We start from the raw sequence: 22,980 nt of genomic DNA, 5'->3' as shown, positions 1-22,980 counted from the left end.
ACCACACAGCATTCTCCATTCTGCCTACGCCAGCCAGGCACACTCCTGCTTCAGGGCCTTTGCATAGGCCGTTCCCAGATACGTGACTCACTCCTTGTTTTCTCAAGGTCTTTACAAGGTAGCCTTCCCTGATCACTGCATCTAGGGCAGCATTCCCTGCCATTCTCTCCCTAACTCTCACATCACCTTTTTCCATAGTATTATTACTACCTAACAGCCTTCCAGGCTCCTCCGTCCATGGGATTTTCCAGGCAAGAGTACTGGAGTGGGGTGCCATTGCCTTCTCCACCTAATAGTGTACTATCATCATATTTGTCTATTGTCTCTCTCTGTCACAAGAGGGAAGGGAACTTTGTCTTGTTTGTGTCACTAGATGGGCCCTTTCATTCTAGTGCTAAGGGAAATGTCCAGAGAGGTAAAAGGACTAGTCCACAGCGTGTTTCTGAGGGACCCAAGAGAAGAGCTCAAGCCATCCAGTCTCCAACCTGTGCATCTCTTATTAAGGCCTGCTGATTTTGATCTGAATATTTCAGCATTTAACGTTTTCCAGAGCATTTCCCACAAACATCATTTTGTCCTATATGCAGAAACCTGCTGCCAGATTCTCAGTGTCAGCTTACAGAAGCGTAAAGCGAACTTCAGAGATGAAGGGATTTTCTGAAAGTCACAGGGAGCTAGGTCTGGAACCCAGGGCCCACAGCGTCCGCCGGCCAGGGCTTCAGAGCTGCAGAACTCGCCTTTCAAAGAAGGAGGCCTGGCATTGTCATTGTCCCCGCGTCCCCCCACCCCGCACCGCGGTAACCCGCCGCCCCCTTGCTAATCGACAGGTGCGTTTCTGAGCACTTCCATTCACATCTGGCTTCTGAGAAATCCAGCCCCCTCCCCCAGAATCCGCACTCTCCAGTAGAAGCAGCCCGGGCCGGGGCGTGGTGGGGAGAAGAGGGCAGAGGGGTTGCGGGGAGCGGGGGTGGAGGGCTGGGGAGGGGGAGGGCCATTTCTGATGCTAAATTGGCCCGCGGAGCGGAGGAGGGTGCAGCTGGGTTCATTAGCTGCCTTCAGTCTCGGGCATTGAAAGCTGGAAGGAATGTGTGGTAATTAATAAGCACTCGGGCTCCCAAGGGAGCAGTCCTGTGGGTGAGAGGAGGCAGTGAGGTCCTGTTAAGGTGCAGCAGATCTGGCTCCCTCTGAAATTAATCCAGCCCGCGGGACAAGCACCGTTTCTGCCCGAGTTGTAAAAGGACAACGCCATTTTAAAAATCATCCCCATCGAAAAATCCTAAAATGGCAGGATGTCCCCGTCACCCTGTCTCTGTGTCGCTTTGACTCCGATTTGAGACGGGCGCTGTCAGCGCCGGTGGTGGCCGGTCACGTGCAAGGTCCGAGGGGAGGTGTCCTGCAGTATAAAATAACGCTGGCATTCTGCAGACTCTGTGTGAAACCCAGAAGGTAAAATATCTTAGTAATGATCTTTTATAAGGATTGGATGTTGAAGTAATATTTTGGATATATTGAGTTAAAAATATTAAGGTTAATTTTGGCTGTTTCTTTTTAACAATTTTAAAGGGACTACTAGAAAATTTTAAAATGACATACACGGCTTGCATTCATTCAGCCGTCCCCGGAACTGGCTCATGCCAGCTCGGGAGAATCAACTGTGAGCCTTTCCTCCCAACTCTGTGCTTAGTGAGGTCAGGTTAGCGTCTTGAAATTAGTATGGGTGGGATTTTTAACACTAAAATTGGCAGAGTGCTAGAAATAGGATTTTTTAAGAGCTGGTTTATCAACACACCACTCCTCACATTATATTTCCCTGTTAGTTCTATTCTGGGTGTTTTGTTTAAGATTTCCTTTCTGGGTATGCAGGTTGCATGTGGGAGTTTTGTGTGCTTTCCTCTGTCTCTTTTCCCTAGTGCCTATATTCTTATTTTTATTTATTTATTCATTCATCCACAATCATTGAATAAGCACTGTTTTAGACCATAGAGATTTATGATGAATAAGTCACAGTCCTGCTCCAGGGAGCACTCAGGATCTAGTGGGAATGAGAACAGAAGTTGGGGCAAACTGCTGTGGCAGTGGTGCTGCTGTTGAGTTGCTAAGTTCTGTCCGACTCTTTTCTGACCCCGTGGACCGTAGCCCATCAGGCTCCTCTGTCCATAGGATTTCAGCAGTGGTGAAGGTGAGGTCAAATGAATAGGACGACCTACAGAGTATGGGCAAAGGTGAGACACAGGGGCAGGCAAGGCTTCAGAGAGGAAGGGTTATTTGAGCAGGGTCTTCAAGGATGAATAGGAGTTTGTCAGGAGAGAATCTGGGAAAGATCATTCCACCTTGGGATCACCACAGCGTGGGATACAGGACAGAGGAGTGATGTTAGATAAGACTGGAAGAGAATTTTGGAACACAAAGAAGAAGCCTTTGTGAAACATGCAAAAAAACCTCAGATAGATTTTCTCTTTTCCTTCCTTCTCCGCTTCCCCAATGTCTCTTTCTAATAACGGAAAATTGGAATGTAGAGCTTTTATCCTTTCAAGCCCCTTCTCCCAGGGGTCAGGGATTCCATGAAGGAGATAAGGCTTTTCATGCCAAAGCCTGGGCGGAGTGATGAGGAGATCAGACTGGACCCCTCGTACGGCAGTGGATTCAGAGACTCTCTGTACGGAGTTTGGGGTGCTCCATGTCATTATTTGGAGTGTTCCTAAGGAGGTGGATGCCTTTGGAACCAAAGGTGTGTCACTGAGATGAAGAGTGAACATGAAATAAGCTCGCTGCCTATTGGTGCCAATGGCAGAGTGATGCTACAGCAAAGGGTGCTGAAGAGTGTGGCCAGAGGCTTGATGTTTGTAGTAGGAAAACCATCCCCTCGTTTTGACCTCAATTTTCTCATCTCTAAAATGTTTAAGTCATATTCGATTCTGTGTTTCAACACTTATCATAGTTGTTGATTATTTCATGTCTCTTCTTCATGGGTTTTAAGAATATTTTCTATTTCCCATAAATAAACCCTAATTTATTTTTTGTTGATGTGGTTTTGGTCGGTAGTGCATAAGGAAAAAAAAGCTTTCTCCTCTCTGGTCCAGTATCGTTTCCTTCCTCGTTTGTCAGGGGTTGTCTCAGTCTCTATTCTTAGATCAGGGGCTATTTAGATGCTAGAGGCAGAGATTCAGCTACTAGACCAGGTGCCCAGGGTGAGCCCTTCTTTTCATCATCTCTCCGTGACTAAGGGTTCGTGAAACTTCAGAAACCAGTGGGCCAAACGCAAAGGTTTTCTGGGCTGGATGGGGTGGTGCGTGCTCTGTCTGACCATTTCTTTTTTGCATCTGTAGCTCACTCATCACCACTCTGCCCACTTCTGTCAGAAGGTACCCCTTCATGACAGATTTGTCTTGCTTTTTTCTCTCTGCTCTAGAGTCATCCTTGGGGAGTCAGAGGACAGAGTTCCACTGGATGAGGGAACTCATCCACTGGATGAGTTCCACCGTTCTTCCAGCATGGCTCTCCTCTGGCCACCTGTCAGACAGCTCTCAAGAGCCCTCCTTCTCCTCATCCTGATGGCATGATCACTTGCCCCAGCCCCCAGCTCCAGAGACAGCTCCTGTTTCCTCTCTGACTCAATTCCTTCAAGTTCTTTTTGTGAAATCTCCCTAGTCTCGAGCCTGTACCCCACCCCCCACCCTTCGCTGATCACCTATAGACATTTGCTGTGGGTCCTCGCCTGCTCCTGCAGGTCTGCATCTTGTCCTCCAAAGCACACAGTAGGTCTGGGAGTATGGGGACCCTGTAGAGAGAGGGGCAGGAGGAGATGCCTGCCGGCTGGCAAATAAACCCCAGGACAAGTTTCCAGCTCGTTGGCACCTTACCTGCTTTGTCTGTAAGATGGGAATAATATTCCCTGTTCTCTTTCACAGAGAATTTTTTGGAGGATCAAAGTGGACAATAAAAAACAGGATTTGGAGGGCTTAATGAGCGACCAGGAAGTAGGTGGAACTGAGGTGCCCCTTCCAGGCCTTGAGCTCTGAACCCTCAGTGATGGATCGATTACGTGTCATGACAGTAGTTCCGGTGATGTTTCCCTAATGCTATTTCTCTGATAAACATACAAACAGGAAAACTTGGCCATCGGTCTGTCTGGAACTGAGCATGATTAGTTAAAAAAGAAGGGAAGACTCAGGGTGGTGGCAGTTACAGAAGCTGTTTTCAAACATGTCAGGGGCTGTCTGGTGGTAGATGCTGGCTTAATGGAGCTGGAAGGTGGGAGGAGTCTGTAAATATTCAGAAACGGGCGGAGAGCTCAGGGAGGAAGTTTCTAAGTAGAGCTGTCCCATGGGTCATGGGCTGTGGGCTCCAGAGGACCCCTCAGAAGTGCTTGCGAAGGGGTTGCTTATTCCCCAGACAGATGTGAAAATGAGGGCAGCTTCTCTGGAGTACAGGAGCAGCTCAGACCGTGGTTCTCTTTGCGCTACTCAGACCTTAGACTGGATAACTGTCCTGGAGGCTAAGGCAGGATGCAGCGGCCCACACTGACTGCTTTGGTGCTGAGCCCTGCTCCACCACTCTCTTAGCGGAACTGAGTCTAAGAGAAGACGTACCACCTGCCCCAGGTGTACGGCAGAGCCAGAGTTCAAACTTGGTCTCTCTGACTCAGAGCAGGTGCTGGTGTGGCTTCTGGCCACCACCAGGAAAGTGAATGTGAAAGTTGCTCCATCGTGTCCAACTCTTTGCAAACCCATAGCCTATTCAGTCCATGGAATTCTCTAGGCCAGATTACTGGAATGGGTAGCCTTTCCCTTCTCCAGGGGATCTTCCCAACCCAGGTCTCCCGCATTGCAGGTGGATTCTTTACCAGCTGAGCCATGAGTGGCGTGCTAATTCTCTCTTCTCCTTCAGTCCCTGGCTCTCCTTCCTCTTGTGAAGCCTACCTCTTACAAGTGCTGCTTTTCAGCTCCCTCTCTTAGCCCCCTGCTACCCGAGGCTCTGTGCTATGGCCTCTCTACTTAGCTTGGATCCTGAGCTGGCTCATACCAGGGTGTCTCCCCTGAGGACCCTGGACCCCTTGCTCCCCTGTCAGCCCATGCCTGTCCTTCAGCCCTGCAGCCCTGTCTTACGGTGTTTGGGGATGTTGGCACACTCATGGCCTGTGCCTATCAGGTGGCTGATCCTCTGGGTCCCTAGCCCTCCTGCCCTCTGTTCTCAGCTCCCTTCCTTATTCCCAAAGTGCCCATTCAAACAGTGGCTGTTCTTTTCATCCCCCACCCCCCACACCCAGCTCTACCCTCCCTGCCCAGGGCAGAAGGATGACCCTTCATGAACACTTTATCCCCTCCTGGCTCTGCTGTGACTCTGGCTCATGTCGTCTGGTTTCCTTCATGACTGAACACCTCCCTGTTGCCAGCAGACGTCTTCCAGGTCTGATCTCATGGCTCTGCCTAAAGATTGAGGTATTGTGACCTCTTCATACTCCACCACAATCTATTCCCCAGCATCAATATCCCAACATGCTGTCTTACACATCACACACTCTGGTTTCGGGACACACCTCAAGGCTCCACAAACTCACCATCTCTTTTCACAGCTCCATACTTCTGTACATGCTCCTCCCTCCATCAGCCCTCCATGTGGTCCACATGCTCTCTCTCTGGCACCGTTTCCTTTGGCTACAAAGATTTTCCTAGTTCCCTCCAAGCAAAATTAGCTGCTCCTTTTTACATTTCCTACAGGCTTCAGTTTATACCTCCAGGACTTTGCACTGTGTTTCCCCCACTAATCCATAAGCACCTTGAGGGCAGGGGTGGGTCTTATTTGTCCTTGTAGCTCTAGTGCCTGTGGCAGGCCTGGTGCAGAGTTAGTGCCTGGCCCATGCCTAGTAAATGAATGGGTAAGTCACTTGCTTCCACACTGCTGACGTGGAAGCGGCAGGCATGGCAATGACATATACGGAGCAACAGCAAACCCACAACCATGAAAGCTGGTTTCCCCCTTTTCTTTTTGAAGGAGACATAATTTTAAAACATTCGAAAATAACCATAACTGAGAAAACCATTTATGGAGGGGGAAGTAATTTCCCTACTGTGTAAACATCCCTGTCAATGTGAACACCAGAATGTGTCTTAGATCATCACTACCATGCCAACCCATTGATAAGAAAAAGGAAACTCCCATGAATATGTTTATCCCTTGCATAAAGTCGTATATTTTTTCAAAGACCTCCATATGTGTGATCTCACTTGATCTTCATATCCTCCATGAGCTTGATTGCAAAAATGGCTCTAATTTTCCATCTCTCTCTGGACATGTGCCCTCTATAAAGAGCCTTTGCAGCTCTTCCTACAGTGGCAGAATCCACTTCCTTATCCCAGGGATCTGTGTTGGCCTCGAGACTTGCTTTGGCCAGTAGGACTTTTGGAAGTGACATCATGCTAAATATGAGTCTAGGCCACCAAATGCCTTGCAGCTTCTTCGCGCTCTGTTGGACTCCTGTGACTATCATGGGATAAGTGTAGGCTGGTCTTCTAGAGATTAAGAGCCACCTGATTCATCCTAGTGAAGACCGCTGCCACGTGAACAAGCCCACCAAAGCCAACTCTCCACATGCTAGCAGGCCCATGAGCAGGGCCGTCCTAGACCCAAGGCAATCTTCAGTTTGTGAGCTAAACTGTTTTTTTATGCCTGTAAGTTTGGGGTAGTTTATTATGTAGCACTAGCTAGTTGATAACACTCCCTGTGAGAGAAGTAGGACAGGAATGGCAGTTATAGGTGGGGAGGCTTGATGATCCAAAACTCCAGTTCCTAATTCAGTGCTGTTTGCACAATGGTTTTCAATAATTGGTTGATCACAGAGTCCTTCCTTCAAGTAAAATTGTATGGAGTCCCAATATGGAAAACTAGTCAACAGAACACTCTTTCTATTGAAGCTGGTCCAGGGCCCTAAATATACTGTTTATTTACATTGTGGCCCAGTGTAATATATATAAGATACTTAGATTTGGCTTTGAAACAGTTGGTGGCATTCAGGGCAAGCAGAATATGTGGTTTATGGTTGGCAATAACCTCAATCTAGTGGGAGGAAAACAGATCAAGCCTGAAATGATGATGAACAGTATTAAAAGTGACCTGTACATGTTGACCTTGGTAGTAGAAGTTCTGGATCCTCAGAGTGCAGTAGCTGTGATAGTGGTTGACTGAGGGTGTTCAGTAAAGGGGTCATGGAAAAGGTGGATTGAAAAGGAGGATAAGATGTTAATGAGTGAAGGAGAGAAAGAGCCTTTTTAGGGTGGAAAATGATATAGCTCCAGGGAGGGAAGGAGCATTATTTTTTGCGGGACAGATCAGGAGGTTTGGTTCACAGAGTTAAAGGGGCTGCTGGGCCTTGGAAGGGAGCGAGTTAACCATGGAAATGGGACAGTGTCAGAGAAGTCCTTTAAGACCCATGTCTTCCATGAAACCCTCAAAGACTAGTTTATCTTATATCTGAACTTCATGTCCTGCAATAAGTGTTTCATGACTTTTCTCCTACTCTCGAGTGCATGTTCCTGAAGGGTAGAGCTGGCTTCCTCTTTTCTTGATGTCATCCTTACGGTTGACTATCTCCTGGGAGAGTTGATACTTGTACACTGAGCACCTGATGAACTTCACTGTGTCAGGTTCCTATAACTCACAGCATTGGGATCACAATTCCTCTCCTGGACTCCTGCTTAAGGAAGTCCTGAAGATTATTCTAATCACAACAGTCGGCCTAGCTCTGTGGTTGGGGAAATGTGATTCTAATAGAGAGAGAGAATTGGATTTCATAGCTTGTAAGTCTCTGACTTCTGGATTGTATGGAATGGGGGAAAGGACCTACTAGCCATTAATGCTATGGAGACTATTATGGGAGATATGCTAGTTTTAAACACGTTCGCCAGTTCTTCGGCATCCTTCCATCAAAAAGTAGCTCTTGTTTGCAAATATTTTCTTCCAGTCTATAGGTTGTCTTTTTGTTTTATTTATGGTTTCCTTTGCTATGCAAAAGCCTTTAAGTTTGATTAAGTCTCATTTGTTTATTTTTGCTTTTATTCTATTGCCTTGGGAAACTGACCTAAGAAAATGGTATGATTTATGTCAGAGAATGTTTTGCCAACATTCTCTTCTAGGAATTTTATGGTGTCATGCCTTACATTTAAGTCTTTGGTCATTAAGAATTATTTACAATAGCCAAGACGTGGAAGCAACCTAAATGTCCGTTGACAGATGGGCAGGTAAAGGAGACATAGTATATGTAAACATGCATATACATATACATGTGTGTGTGTGTGTATACATACGCACATACATGTACCATGTCTATATATGAATATTACTCAGCCATAAAAAGGAATGAAGAAGGCCATTTGCAGCAACATGAATGAGTCCAGAGAATATTATACAAAGTGAAAAAAGTCAAAAAGAGAAAGACAAACACCATAGAATACCATTCATATGTGGAATCTAAACTGTGGTACAGATGAACTTATTTATGAAACAGGAACAGACTCACAGAAACGAAGAACAGACTTGTGGTTGCCAAGGGGAGGGGAGGTGGAGGAGGGCTGGATTGGGAGTGTGAGATTAGCAGAGGCAAACCATTATATAGAGAGTGAATACACAACAAGGTCCTACTGTTTAGCACAGGAAACTATTCAATAGCCTGTAATGCACCACAACAGGAAAGAAAACAAAGTGATTCAGGTTTATATACACATGTATGTACACCAGAAATTAACACAACATTGCAAACAAACTATACTTCAACAAAAAATAAATTTTAAAAATGGTGACGCTTATTCTCTTCCTCTTGATTATGGGCTGGCCTTTGTGACTTGCTTCTTATACACAGAAAGTGACAAGTGATACTGACTTTTGAAGCCAGTTCAGAAAAGGCAGTACAGCTTCTGCCTAGCTCTCTGTAGCTTTGGATTTGCATGTTTGGAGCCCTGAGCCACCATGTATATCACCCCTATTTTTTATTTTCTGTATTTTAATGCTTTGCTGACACCAAAGGGACTGTCCCTCCAAAATTAGTTAATTCCTAGAGAGAGCAAGGAACTCACCTGGGAGCACATCCTTCTTATGCAAACTAGCTGATACAGATAGAGTCCACGTCCCCAGTCACCTCCTATATTGGGCTTTCACATTCTGGGCCATTATTCATCTGCTCTGATTATCTCGGGGCCAGATACCAGACAACTAGGGATAGCTCGCATGCCCATGAGCCTGACGAGATTATTTAAACTAGCCAGTCTTAAGCCTGCTTCCTCTGCTCCACCATTTCCTCCCATAGAAATGCAGTAAAGGTTCTCACCTACATTCCACCCTACCCCACCCGCTAACTGACCCTGGTGCTTCCCCGTGTGGCTCTCTGTGGTGTAGTATGCCTCTTTCTCTTGGGATCTGTGAATTTACTAAACTGTCTTTTCAGTGGAAAGTGTCTCCTGATCCCACTATACCTCAATAACTATAAAACCTAGATTTTAAAAGACCATGTAAGAAGTCTGGGTATACTGAAGCCACCATACCGGAGGGGCCACATGTAGAGATGACACAGGGGAGGAAGGAGCTGCTCAAGGAGCCCCAGGTGATGTTGGAGCCTTTTTTAACCCCAGTGCTGGATATGTGTGGGATCCTGTGAGAAGACCCCTGCTCCAGCCGTCTTTTGATTGCAACCTCATAGAAGACACCTAGCAAGAACTGCCACTGAATCCCCAGAACTGTGAGAGATAATTCTAATGAGTGACTTATTACTTGGTATCACTAAGTTTGGATGGTTTGTTACAGAGTCAAAGGTATCTGAAACAGGAGGGATGACCAAAGTCATGGTTCTGTTGATTTCATTTCTGTTCGCTCTGGCTGTCAAATCACTGTTCATGCCTTTTAGGATCATTTAATTCCTGAAGTTTGAAATTCTTCTTCAAATTGAAATTCTTCAATTCTTGCTTCTTCAAAGCAAGATTCTGTAGACTGACCCTACCCGCCACCCCAGGGCAGTTAGTAATAGCCCTCTTGTATCGCTTGGTGCAATGCCTTAAAGAAAACATCTAAAACTATTTAGAAATATTTCTAGGGGCACCAGGATGAAATTCAGAGCTCAGCATGGCCAATCAGAAAAAAAGAAGAGGGGAGAAAATAAAAACGAGACAAACCAGGCTTTCAAAGAAAATTGAGGATCTGGAGAGCCTTCAAGTCTTGATTTATATTTAAACATTTCTCAAGATTGAAGTCTTGATTAGCCTAGTCCTCTCAAGTTCTGCCCCAGCCCTGATTTATGGGAAGGCCAAGCCGAAGCAAAATGAAAGCAAAATGAGATATTCTTTAAAATTACCTTGGAGCACTTGAAGGAGGGCAGAAGTGTAACGTGGAGATTAAAAAGGAAGTGATGAGATGGGCTTCTGAAACCCTTGATCTGCAGACGTCTGGAGTGTAGGGAGGGGGGCTTATGAGTGATGGGCTACAATCGCTGCAGGTGAGACCCCTGCAGGATGCTTTGTTTGGCTTGGCTCCCTGTAGACTGAGCTCTCTCCATCAAAGAGTGGCCCTGAGAGCCCAGGCTGGCATTATGATTTGGTGACCCTTCCTTCATTAGCTGGAAGGGAGAAACTTCTAGCACAGAGAATGACAGATGTGTGAAGGGAGGAGATGGATTGGCTGTGGAATGTTAACAGTAGAAATCAAACCCACAGCAGCTCAGAGGCTGAATCACCTTTAGACCCAGGCAAGAGGAGGCTTTGATCCAGGCTCCCTACTCTACCCCTCTCCCAGCCGCCTTCCACCTGGGCAAGAAACCTAGGGACCACAAAGACATGCTCACAGTAGCTGACTGTCTAGACTTCACCCTGGGTATCTAGGATCTGTAATTTCCTGACTAAATGGTTCCAAGCCCACTGCCAGGGGCTGCATGGGCTTCCTCTTTGGTTCATTCTTCTGAAAACAGACCAGGTGCTGTGTGTACCTTAAGACTTGAGGGTTGGACTGGTGGTGGCTATTTACAGGAGGAGGAGCTGGGACACATGGTCTGGCAAGTTCACATGCACGTGCACAAGGACCTTAAAATGTGGACAAAGCCAAGGGTGGAAAGAAGAAAGTGGTGTTGGCTGGACCCCGGACCCTAAACCTTCCCAGGCTCTGGTACAGAAAACTGAGTATTCTAAAGTCAAACTTGGTTTTCCAGGTTGATATAAAGATGTATTTGGATGGAGGAGGAGGGGATACATTTAATTTGCACTTGTTATCTTGATTTATCACTCTTGCCTATGTAGCCATATGGCATACATGGGCCTTCGTATGCACTCTCGCCCCAGCCTGCAGATGTTAGGAGAGGGCATGAGCAAAGGGCAGAGACAGAGCGTGACTTTGGTCTGTTGCGTTGACCACAGGGAGCTCGGCCTTTGACCAGCCTTCTCCCTTGAGGGTAGGATGGTATTTGTGTGATGGTATTGCTTTCAACTTTAATCTCTCTCACATGTCTTCTCAGCTCAAGAGTCAGCCATGGCTCCTCTCCTTTATGGGAAGAGCCCTGAAGATCTGTGGAACATTCTGGATTTACTCTGCTGTCTTAAACCTACCTTCTACAACTATCTTTTTTGCTTCCATGGACCTTCTGTGTGCTAGTAAAAACTTCACTACTTCTCCCTACCCTCCTCTACCACACACACACACACACACACACGGGTGAGCAGGTTCCTTGCTCTCAGTTTACTCACAACACCTTCTTTCTCAAATACCACTCCTCTTGCTCTTCATCCATTCAAATCCTACCCATTTTTAAAGATCTTGTTCAAGTTGAACTTCTTAAACTTTGTTTATCCATTAATTCCTTCATTGAATGACTCATCAGTAAGACCCTGGCATTTCTACATGCTCTTCAAAGTTTCTTAGTTATATATTTTGTATCTGAAGCTGCATAGCATATTTCTCATGAGTGGGAACTCTCTGTTGGGTCACTTTCACATTCCACTCATTGGTCACAGAGGATAATGGTAAAGAGTTGATATGTGGCAAAGATCTATTGATTAAGTAATAAGCAGATTGATGGAGCAATCAGTTGGTTAGCCACAAACCTCCCTCCCACATAAAGGAATTTGCAAAGAGCTTGGATAGTCTGGCTTCCATTCTCTCCTTGCCATTTTTTTTTTTTAATCATTCTAGTTAATCACATTAGTTTTTCTATTTCTAAATCACACTAGTTTATTTCTCTTCCATTATGTATCTATCATAGATAGATCTATCCACTATGTATCTATCATGCTGGGATTTATTTCAACCTTTTTGAACATATTGATATTTTGACTTGAAGTCTTAATGAGAATGATTTCTTTATTACAAATTTGAGTTTTTATTTGCAATTTATAACAAATTACTCTCATAGACAAGCATATGTTGAAATAAATAGGCTCAGTAATTTATTATTTCTTATTATTTCCACATGACTTTGGTTTATATTTCTAACAGAATCCCTATTTCTATCTTTTTTTTTTCTTTTAGGAAATATATAAAAACAGTTGTTCTTGAAAGGGTGACCCCTGGACCAGTACCATCATTATTACTAGATCTTCTATTTGAGCAAGCCCTTCAGGTGATTTTTATGTATGCTAAAGTTTGAGAACCACTTTATTAGTTGACCCCTTCATGGATCACTTCCTTGTCATGGTGAAGGGACTTGCATAACTCAATGAAGCTCGGGCCAAGCCTGGTAGGGCCACCCAAGATGGACGGGTCATAGTGGACAGTTCTGACAAAATGTGGTCCAGTGGAGGAGGGAATGGCTATCCCATATTCTTCCCATGAGAACCCCATGAGCCGTGTAAAAAGGCAAAAAGATATCACACTGAAAACTGAGGCCCCCCGCCCCCGCACTCCCAGGTCAGAAGGTGTTCAGTATGCCACAGAAGAAGAGTGGAGGAAAATTACTACTAGCTCCAGAAAGAATGAAGTGGCCGGGCCAAAGTGGAAACAACACTCAGTTGTGGATATATCTGGTGATGAAAGTAAAATCCAATGCTGTAAAGAACACTTTTGCATAGGAACCTGGAATGTTAGGTCCGTAAATCAAGGCAAATTGGACTTGGTCAAGCAGGAGATGGCAAGAGTAAACATCAACATCTTAGGAATCGATGAACTAAAGGTGAATTTAATTCAGATGATCATTATATATACTACTGTGGACAAGAATCCCTTAGAAGAAATGGATACCACTCTAATGGCAGAAAGCAAAGAGGAACTAAATAGCCTCTTGACAAGGGGGAAAGAAGAAAGTGAAAAATCTGGCTTAAAACTCAATATTAAAAAACTAAAATCATGGCATCTGGTCCCATCACATCATGGCAAATAGAGGGGGAAAAGTTGGAAGCAATGACATATTTCCTCTTTGTGGGCTCTAAAATTGCTGCAGATGGTGACTGCAGCCATGAAATTAGAAGACAGTTGCTTCTTGGAAGGAAAGCTATGGCAAATCTAGGCCGTGTATTGAAAAGCAAAGACATCACTTTGCTGACCAAGGTCTGTAGAGTCAAAGCTATGGTTTTTCCAGTAGTCATGTACAAATGTGAGAGTTGGATCATAAAGAAGGCAGGATGCTAAAGAATTGATGCCTTCAAAATGTGGTGCTGGAGAAGACTCTTGAGAATCCCTTGAACAGCAAGGAGATCAAACCAGTTGATCTTAAAGGAAATCAATCCTGAATACTCATTGGAAGGACTGATGCTAAAGCTGAAGCTCCAATATTTTGGCCACTTGATGTGAACAGCCAACTCATTGGAAAAAACCCTGATGCTGGGAAGGATTGAAGCAGAAAGAAAAGAGAGTGACAAAGGATGAGATGGCTGAATGGCATCACCAATTCAGTGGGCGTGAAGTTGGCAAACTCTGGGAGATGGTGAGGGATAGGGAGGCCTGACGTGCTGCAGTCCATGGGATCGCAAAGAGTTGGACACAACTTGGCGACTAGTTGAAAAAAAGCACTGAGCTGGCAGTGGAGACTCTGAATTTTGGCTCTGCCTCTTTTATTAAAAGCCTGTGTGACTCACTCTAAGTCTTAATTTCCTCATGCCAGCTTTTCTGTCTGTCTTAGTGTCTTTGGGGATAAAGATGGACTATTCTCATTTTAGTTTTTTGTACTGGCAACATGGTGAAAATAACAATGATATTTACTTCACAGGATTTTTAAAGATCAAATAGTTCATTGCATGCACACTCTTGCAGGATTCTTTCTAAAATCCCTAGAATTATCAAGGGAGCTCAGATTCTCAATATTCTACACTGGATTGCACAATCAAGGAACCTTGGTTTCTACCATATGTAGGTGTTACAGCCCACTGGGGAGTGCACAGTCACTTGGCTGTATAGTGTATTCGAGGTGTTGGAATAAATGGTACATGTGATGGATAATAAGCTTAGAAGAGGAAGCAGCTTCTGAGAGTTGGCATGGTCACACAGAATGCTGCATATAAAATATGGGTTTTGAGTTGGGTCTTAAAGATAAGCTGTGGAGAGACAGATAGTGAAGAAGGGCACTTTTGATTAGTTTCGTGCATGAATGCCGGGATTAAATATGCAAACTAAAATGGGGGGTGGAGATGGGGTCATCTGCCAGTGATTGGGTCAATGTTGAGGGATGCTGTGGAAAAAAGTTTGAAAAGGATGTTGGGGCCAAGTATTGAGGGTCTTGATGATGGGAAAGGAATCTGGAAACTCTGAGTGAGAAAACTGGCAGAATAGATCACTGGTCATATTTTAGATTTTTCTAGGATCAGTGGGATATTTGGTTGGTGATATGTTGGGGACATCTTATCACATACTTTCAGGGAAGAAGACAGAGTCTGAGGACTGAACCCTTGAAGCTTGTCGTGGGAACTGCCTTGGCTAGCTCCATGGGATTGGCCTAAATACACATGTTAATTAATTCCCAGTAGTTTTAAAGACTAGCCTAACCACAGTTTCAGATACCCCAGAGGAAAGGGAGCAGGTTCTCAATCTTGGCTACATATTGGAATCACATGGGGGCTTTAAAAAATCCATATCCAGACCGTATACCCGGGGAATTCCCTGATAGCCTATTGGTTTTGTTTCTGGGTTTTCATTGCTTTGGTCTGGTGGGGAACTGAGATCCCGCAAGCCATGTGGCACAGCCAAAAAAAAGCACATGGATTCTACCCCAGAGATTTTGAGTTAACTTGTCCAGCTTGGGCCCATGCACTGTTATGTTTTAAAAGCTCCCCAAGTGGTTCTATTACAGATAGTATTCAACCACCCCAACAATTTGTGATATATTCTGCTCAACAAGGAAGTGTTTCTGTTGTTTCAGACATCAGTTGTCTCTGAGTTTTGGTGGCTCTTCAAATAATGGAGCAGATTGCCATGGTCTTGGCAGGCTGAGGAGTGTGGCAGATGTGAGTGATCTTGGCTGGCATATTAAAAAATATGGACCCAGGAAAGAAAACAGAAGGTGCAGTGGAGCAATGGAGAGGACTCTGGGTATAGGCATCTGACGACCTCCACATAATGCCCAACAAGGAGTCAAAAGCTACAGATCAGAACCGTAATTGTAAAAGTGTTGTCTAATTTCTCAGACTTTATATCTCTCGCATGTTTACTTGTTTGTCCTCCTCTCTGTAGTCCCATAGAAACTACCAGTAAATCTTTGGAATTGAAAATGGATGGCATGCCTGTTTTTAGGACTTGTAAGGAAAAATGGGAGACTTTGTGACATAACATCTTGAAGGAAGGAACCCCCAGCCCAGGCCTGGATATTGACAACTGTTAAAAAAGAACAGGGCTGCCAGAAAGGAAGCCAGCTGGGAGCAGAAGTCCTTTGTGGCTTCCTTGTGTTTAAAAGTGCAACATACCCAATTCTCAGCACACAGAATTTGTGAAGTAAATGACTGTCAAGTTGATGTGTGTTCTAGTCCTGGCTTCTGTTCCTTCTGGATTGTGTATCCTTGAGTATGTTTTTCGTTCATAGAGCTCTTCTTCCTCCTCTGTAAAGAGGGGGTAGATCATATCCTAATATCCAGTCTTCAGGGCAAATGAACTAACGAACTTCAAGGAGTCTAGGGTTGGAGCTTAAGGTGCTGTGTCTTTAATGACACCATTTCCCCGAGTCTCAAGTTTCAGCTTAAAATGTCATATACAGTGTGCCTTCATTCATTCATCAAAATTTTATTGAGCACCTACTGTATGCATGGCCCTACTGTAGCACTTAGGACTCAGCAAAGAACAACAACAATAAAAAGACCCTGGTCTCCTGTTGTTCTACTCTAGTGGAGAGACAGACGATAAACTCCTTAATTTATCTGTGTTTATTTAATATAGAAACAAGGAAACATTATTATCTGAGGTCACACAGTGCTCTAGGAGACCCAGCCCCTGGTCTTCCATGGAATACACCAAAGGTTTCAGGAGAGTCTCCTGAGGATCGAGTGAAATGACGCAGTCACACTGTTTGCAGACTTCAACACTATGTAAATATGGCTACTTTTTTTTTTAAGTGTTTGCTTACTTATTTGGATGTGCCGGGTCTTAGTTGCAGCAGGCAAACTCTTTGGTCTGGCATGTGGGATCTAGTTAACTAACCAGGGAATGAACTCAGAAGAGTGATTATTTTTTACAATAATTTTATAATTCCAAGTCACTAATGTACTGTGTGCTAGAAAACAGCAGATTCAGTGTTTGAAAGGTATGAATTCTCTAAACTGCTCTCTTAATCTCCTGGGACTCTCAGATCCCAGTATTTGGGGACATGCAGGCATGAGTGGGGCTTCCTTGATGGCTCAATTAAAAAATCTGCCTGCCAGTACAGGAGATGCGGGTTTGATCCCTGGGTCAGGAAGATCTGGAAAAGGACATGGCAACCCACTCCAGTATTCCTGGGCAGAAGAGCCTGGCATGCAGACTATAGTCCATGGGGTAACAAAAGAATCAGATATGACTTGGCAAGTAAGCACCTACAACAACAGGGCGTGGGTGGTCTTAGAGTAGGAAGTGGCCCAGGCAATCTGGTTTGGGAGATGAGAGGAAGAACCTCTGCCATGGTGCTTTAGGGTCCACTATTTAGGTTAGGGGCTAACTACATATTCCAAGAAAAACTTCATTTCAAGGTGAGGGTGAAGTGAGAGTCTGGGGAGATTGCAGATGGGGTTTTCAAGAACATGTAAGATGTTATGGAATTTTCGAGCCAAAAGGCAGCCCAGAGTGGTTAAGTGACAAGTTCAAGATCATACAGCCAACAGAGGTATTGCTGGGACAAGAACAGAGTGCCAAGCTCTATGTAGACTTCCTCTCTATTAAGAGGTACTAACCGCATACCAGCCCAGATCAGTCGCTCACCAGCTGGTTCCCCTCAATGGCACACACTTGCTATACGTTGAAAAGTATTTTGTTCCTGCATATCTGGAACAAATTGATAGAGTTCCAATTCTCTCTTCATTCTTGACACCACTATAATTTAGCACAGAAAAAAAGATGAGAAAGAATCCAATAGTGTTGCAGTTTTAAAGGCCAATGCATGGCTTTTAGTCCAACTCTCTTGATTAAGAGGAGAGGTGGGTGGGCTGCAAACTGAAGCCTGAGGAAGGCACATGAAGCTCAAGATCACACAGCTGGCCAGCTGGTGGCTGGGATGGGAACCCAGGGTTCCTGACTGCCTCTCCAGGGCTCTTTCTCCCACAGTCACTGAGCGCGGATAAGTGCGTTGGAGCAGTACTCTTGGCAGACATTATTTAATGAGCCAAATTATTTTACCATAATGGCATGAGCATTTCACAGTAAATCAGGTCTATTGTCATTACCACATACATAATTACCCACATTTAGCCAGCCAAGGTAAACTTTCCTCTTGAAATCCTTATTTCAAAAAATATTGATTTCCCAGATATATTGCGATGTGGCTAACACTGGCCAGGGATGAGATATGAAGTCTGGAATAAATATACTTTGAGTTGCTTTTTAGAGCATTTGATTCCTAAATCTTGAATTTGATTTTGTAAGGAAGAAGCTCACAGTGGATTCTGAAGGAATAGGGAAGTATAGAATTAGTATATTAATCATTCAGACTAGAGCAGAGGTTGGTTCAAGGCTTAGAGGTGATGTTTATTTCAAACTGAGAGGCATTTGAGAGCATTTGCTGGCTACTTGCAAGGAACAAGTGGAGAGAGAGGTATACACACAGGAGAAGAGAAGGGTGGATCACTGGGAGTAGGGCCCTTGAGCACTGGGGGGTGAACTGGAGAGGGACAGGGGAAGGGTACCACATTTTCTCAGACTGGAGGTAAGAGTGTGTGAAGATGCAAGACTGAAAATGTGTGTTGAGAGACAGTTGGGATGGGGACAGGGGGTCATGAGGGATGCATTTGAAGCCTGATACCCTCCTGACTAATGAAATGTTGGAAGTGCATTTAGGTTAGAATAAGTGCCTAAGTTTTAAGGGAACTAGGGGAGGTGAACATTTCTTCCCACTCTCATCAACCTAATTAAAATCCTACTCAAATTCCTGGAAGTGCCCCAGACCACGCCAACTTATGATAATTCTTCACTGCATCTGGCATTTACCACCATTTCTGTAACATTTAGAATATGACCATGCCCAGCCCTTTATTACTCTCCTCTCGTCCAAGACCTCCGCTTCATGTGTCTCTGTACCAGTCAGGGTAGGTTAGGCCTTGATGCAGTGACAGCCCTCAAGTCTCTGGGGATTAAAACAACTAGGCTTATTTCTTGCTCATGTTAAATGTCTGATGTGGTTTATGGGAGGTGAGGGGGTGGGCTCTGCTTAACATTGTTCTTCAGAGACTCAGGGTGCTGAAGGAGCTGACTTCTTGAAGTAGCTGGTCCTCATGCCAAAGATGAGAGAGTTTTTGAGATCTTGCCTCAGCGGCTAGATGTTCTGGCTTGGAAGTGACATGACACTTTTGCTCACAACTCAGTGGCTGGAGCTCTACCCTCCACAGTGAGCAGGAAGTATAATCCTACACCTTGATGGGACAGGACCATGAATATTTAACCAGCAGTTCTAACAGCCACCCTATTCCTCCAGCCACATAGCATGCTCTCTGAAGGCAAGGCCATGCTGGGCTCCTGCTGTATTGGGCAGCCACAGCGCCAGGCACGAGACAGTGGTATGCCAGCTGCACCCGCAGAACTCACCACCCACATGGTCCCACAGCCACAGGCCACAAAAAGCAGAAGAAAGACAAATTAGGAATGGGTGGGGCATGGCCCTGTTGGGAGTGCGGATGCAAGGAAAGGAACTTGGGGATGTGAGGAACAAGCAATAAGACAGAGAAAAGAGGCTGCCCTCAGTGAGGGCGGTACCAATGCTGCCTTTGTGAGAGGTCTCGTCACTATTGCCTTTCAGGAGCAGGAGCCGGGCGTTGCCTGAGGGTCTGACTGAGGGGATGAGGACAGCTGCTCAACTGCAGTAATTGAGCATCAAGATACTGGAAGGACCAGTCTGGGGCAAGCCCTGTGATTTTGAGGGGCAGGTTCTAAGAAAGCATAGCTGCTCTTCTGCACGTCCTCACTGTTCTCTCCTAAAGACCCTGGCACGTGTTTGTTATTCACGAATTATTTGTGCTTGCCTAGTTTATTTATTTATTTTTTATTATTAACATTTTTTTTAAAACAGATCTCCTTTTGAAGTAACTGGCCACTTTGACTTTGAACCCAGCAACTCTCCAATGAAATGGCTGGCAAAAGTGGAGGCCCAGAAGGTGGGCAGCTTGCTCAGGGCAGGGCAGCGAAAGCCCAGGGGTCCTGCCTCCCCGCATGCCCTGCGTCTACACAATTGCCCAGCTAAACCCCAGACAGCTCAGGTTTTTTAAAAGTAGAGTTGAAATAAGTCAAATTTCTGGATATAAGGGACACTCTGACCCCTGCCCAAGTTTTCAGGTATCCTAGGTTTTTAATAAAACAGAGAAGCTGCCCTCTGCTCAAGGATAACCCCTCAAAACCAGCAGAGAGATCCGGGATCTCCAGCCAGCTTGCTCTCTGTCAGTCAGGGTCCCTTTAAGATGCAAGAACTTGGAGGTAGGGAGGTCAAATGCAGGCCAGTGGAAGTTTCCACACTCCGTGTGTCCTGGCCAGCTTCTCTGTCTATCTCTGCTGGGAAGGGTGGGCCCTGTTCCCACAGGCCTGAGATTTATGACTTCAGTCTGGGAGGGGGCGTTGGTCTTGACTTCTTGGCGTGAACAATGGTAAACAGAGTTATGAAGAAAGTTTGGAACTGGTATCCTTCAGCCTGTGTCAGGCTAATTCTCTGGTTCTTTCTCTCCTTGTGAGTTGTGTACACACACACATGGTGTGAACATATACTGGCTGTAAAATGAGATAGAGCAATAGTGTAGTTGGCCTCTAGATCTTGTCAAATATGCACCCCAAACTAATCACCAGACTTCCATCGACCACTAAAGGCTGCAACTTTAGTGTCACTTGAAAATCCCTTGAAGGTACACACACACATACACATTCTGAAAACCTTTCATCTTGCTCCTTTGCCCTTTCCAGCACCTCTCATAAGCCTGACCTGTGCAAAGCTGGAGGTATTCTCAGCCTGCCTAGTCCTGCAGTTATCTGATGATGGAGATACAATCTCTTGTCCCTGAGAGTTTTCCTTTAATACACTGAAATACTATGATGCAAAAGCTACAAGTATTGAAGGTTTATGTGGAGATTAAACAAGAGTAAGAAGTCAGTACCTGACTGGCTAGAGCCTTAATTGTTGGGGCAGGGACAGTCATAGGAAGGACCTCTGGCCAAGTCAGGGAGGCAGTGATGTGGGCCTGTGTTGTGTGTGCGAGAAAGATGACAGCAGAGAGAAGGCTGCCATCAGATTTCTATTTAGACAGGTTTTATATAGTCTCAGGTTTTACAAGATTTGGTCAAGGTTCTGAGCTTACAAGAGCACTATCCCACTCTTATCCATTATAGGTAGTAGATCACAGTGGTTAAGACACAGGCTCTGAAAGCAGACTCTCTGAATTGCCGTCCTGGCCCTGCTACTTCTACCTGTGTGGCTTAGGCAAATGTCTTCATTCTCTAAGCCTCAGTTTCCTTGCCTATGAAATGGGCATGATGAGAAAATTCTCATTATAGAACTGAGACAGCTGAATGCCTAGTACAGGGCTGGCAATCTGAAGTTACTATTAGTTCCTGATTTTCAACCTGAACTGATATTGGAGTTATTCCACATTCTCATTTCCTCACCTTAGAGCATACATAAACCACCTAGAGTTCTTCCTTCTGAGACAGAAATGACCCCCGTCTCCTTCGTTTCCTTAAGGAAGCAGTGTGCGAGCACCAGTACTCTGCCCCTGAAGCAAGAGGCACATCCCCCTGCACTGACCTCCCCGCCTGCACCCAGCATCTGTGGCTTTAAACGGAGACAGAGTAAGAGGGCAGAGCAGCCGTGACCGCACGAGAAGGCAGGAGGTCAGCAGACTCGCCTGCATCTTTCCTTGGGGGGAAGGCTGCTCTCCGTGGAGAAGCAGGTCAGGGTACACTGGTCCAGCCCTGCAGAGGAGCCAGGCTGGTGTGTGGTGTGGAGGAAAGCACCTTGGACGTGGTTTTTAAAGGCCTGAAGTGGCTCTGTGTCCTATCTCTGACCAACTGCGGAGGCAGGGCCCGGCTGTCTCAGGGCCTCAGGGCCCCCCTCATGTGACAGATGGAGGTCCACCACCACGCCAGGCCGATCTCCCTGCAGACTTCATGCTGTCCCTTACCACCCTCCTTGCACATTCTCTACATGGGCACGTGATGTGAGCCCAAGCATACAGGCTCGCAGAGGCACATGGTACACACACACACACACACACACGGACACACACACACAAACACACCTACACTCCTCTTCAGCGTCTGACTCATACTCAGGTTAGGTTTCACCTCCTGCCTTCCTGGGCTCCTACCACACGCACACCCTGACCACTTGCTGGTCTGCATCTCAATGACAGCCCTACACAAAGTCCCTTAAGTTTCCTTGTCCTGTCTGGGTTGTGTGAAGTCCTGTGCTGTTTTTACATCTCCAGATGCATAGTTAATTCAAGGTCCTCTCCCTAGATCTGCCATAGTGTGCAGAAGTAAATTTTCTGTGGGGCTAATAACACTTAAACTTCTGGCCCTCCATCAGCACAGTGTGTTCACATGGTCATACATTTTCATAAAGTTGACTGTAATCTGTTAATATCACTGTTTCTTTCCCCTCTGACTTGGCCCTGTCATACGGTACTATCCTCATTTTGGAGGCATCAGAGTGGCCCCTTTGGATACTAGCTAAGGGACAGCTGAATTGGGGGTGTGTTGGTGTGGGTTTACTGGGACATATTTACATGGTGTTTAGTCGATTTTCTTGTAAGTCATATGTTGCTAGCTGTCACCGTCGGGAGAAGGCTTCTAGGAACACCCTGCTGGCCTGTGCAGCAGACTCCGTGTGGGGCCACAAAGGGGCACCTGAGTGAGTGTGCCCTCGGGTGCCGGGTCCTAGAGATGCACGGGGAGTGGGTCAGTGTGATTCGTGCAAAGCCCGAAGCTGGTGGGTGGGGGTCCTCCAGTCGTCAGGTCTTGGAGCAGAGGATTCTCTTCCCATCACCGCCTCCTCAGAATGAAAGCTCTCTTTTGTCAGGATTATATTCAATCATGAAAAGTAATACAATCATAAATGCACTACTCATTTTGTTTCTTTTTGATGGGAATTACTGACATGGAATTTATCAGACTCCTCATGTTTAAATGCCTTGCTGATTTGACAGGAAATACTGACATTGACGGAGATAACATAAAACTCATTATGCGCCACTACAATGAGGACATCGATGACAATCTGGTTAGTAAGTTTCATAAATTCACAGAATATTTTAGATGTGTTGCTAAAAAAGAGAAGTTGAAATGCCCTGAAATCTCATAGCTCATGTATGGAAGACACTTGACAGCGGTTTTCCCAAAGTTGATAACCATTCTGGAGATTCACACGGCATTACCAGTGAC

General features: G+C 45.4%; 1 long non-coding RNA gene across 1 annotated transcript; it reads left to right on the top strand.

Annotated features, from left to right (window-relative positions):
- Window positions 1-1,008: 1,008 nt before the first annotated feature.
- On the top strand, window positions 1,009-15,899 carry LOC139179467 (uncharacterized). The gene is made up of 2 exons (XR_011563837.1): window positions 1,009-1,446; window positions 12,493-15,899. It is a non-coding gene; the product is annotated as an uncharacterized lncRNA (long non-coding RNA).
- Window positions 15,900-22,980: the final 7,081 nt, after the last annotated feature.

The sequence above is a fragment of the Bos indicus genome, chromosome 24 (genome assembly GCF_029378745.1).
Source record: "Bos indicus isolate NIAB-ARS_2022 breed Sahiwal x Tharparkar chromosome 24, NIAB-ARS_B.indTharparkar_mat_pri_1.0, whole genome shotgun sequence".
In the NCBI taxonomy this organism is placed as follows: Eukaryota; Metazoa; Chordata; class Mammalia; order Artiodactyla; family Bovidae; genus Bos; species Bos indicus.
The sequence above is the reverse complement of the archived record's forward strand: the minus strand, read 5'-3'. Positions and strand labels throughout refer to the sequence as shown.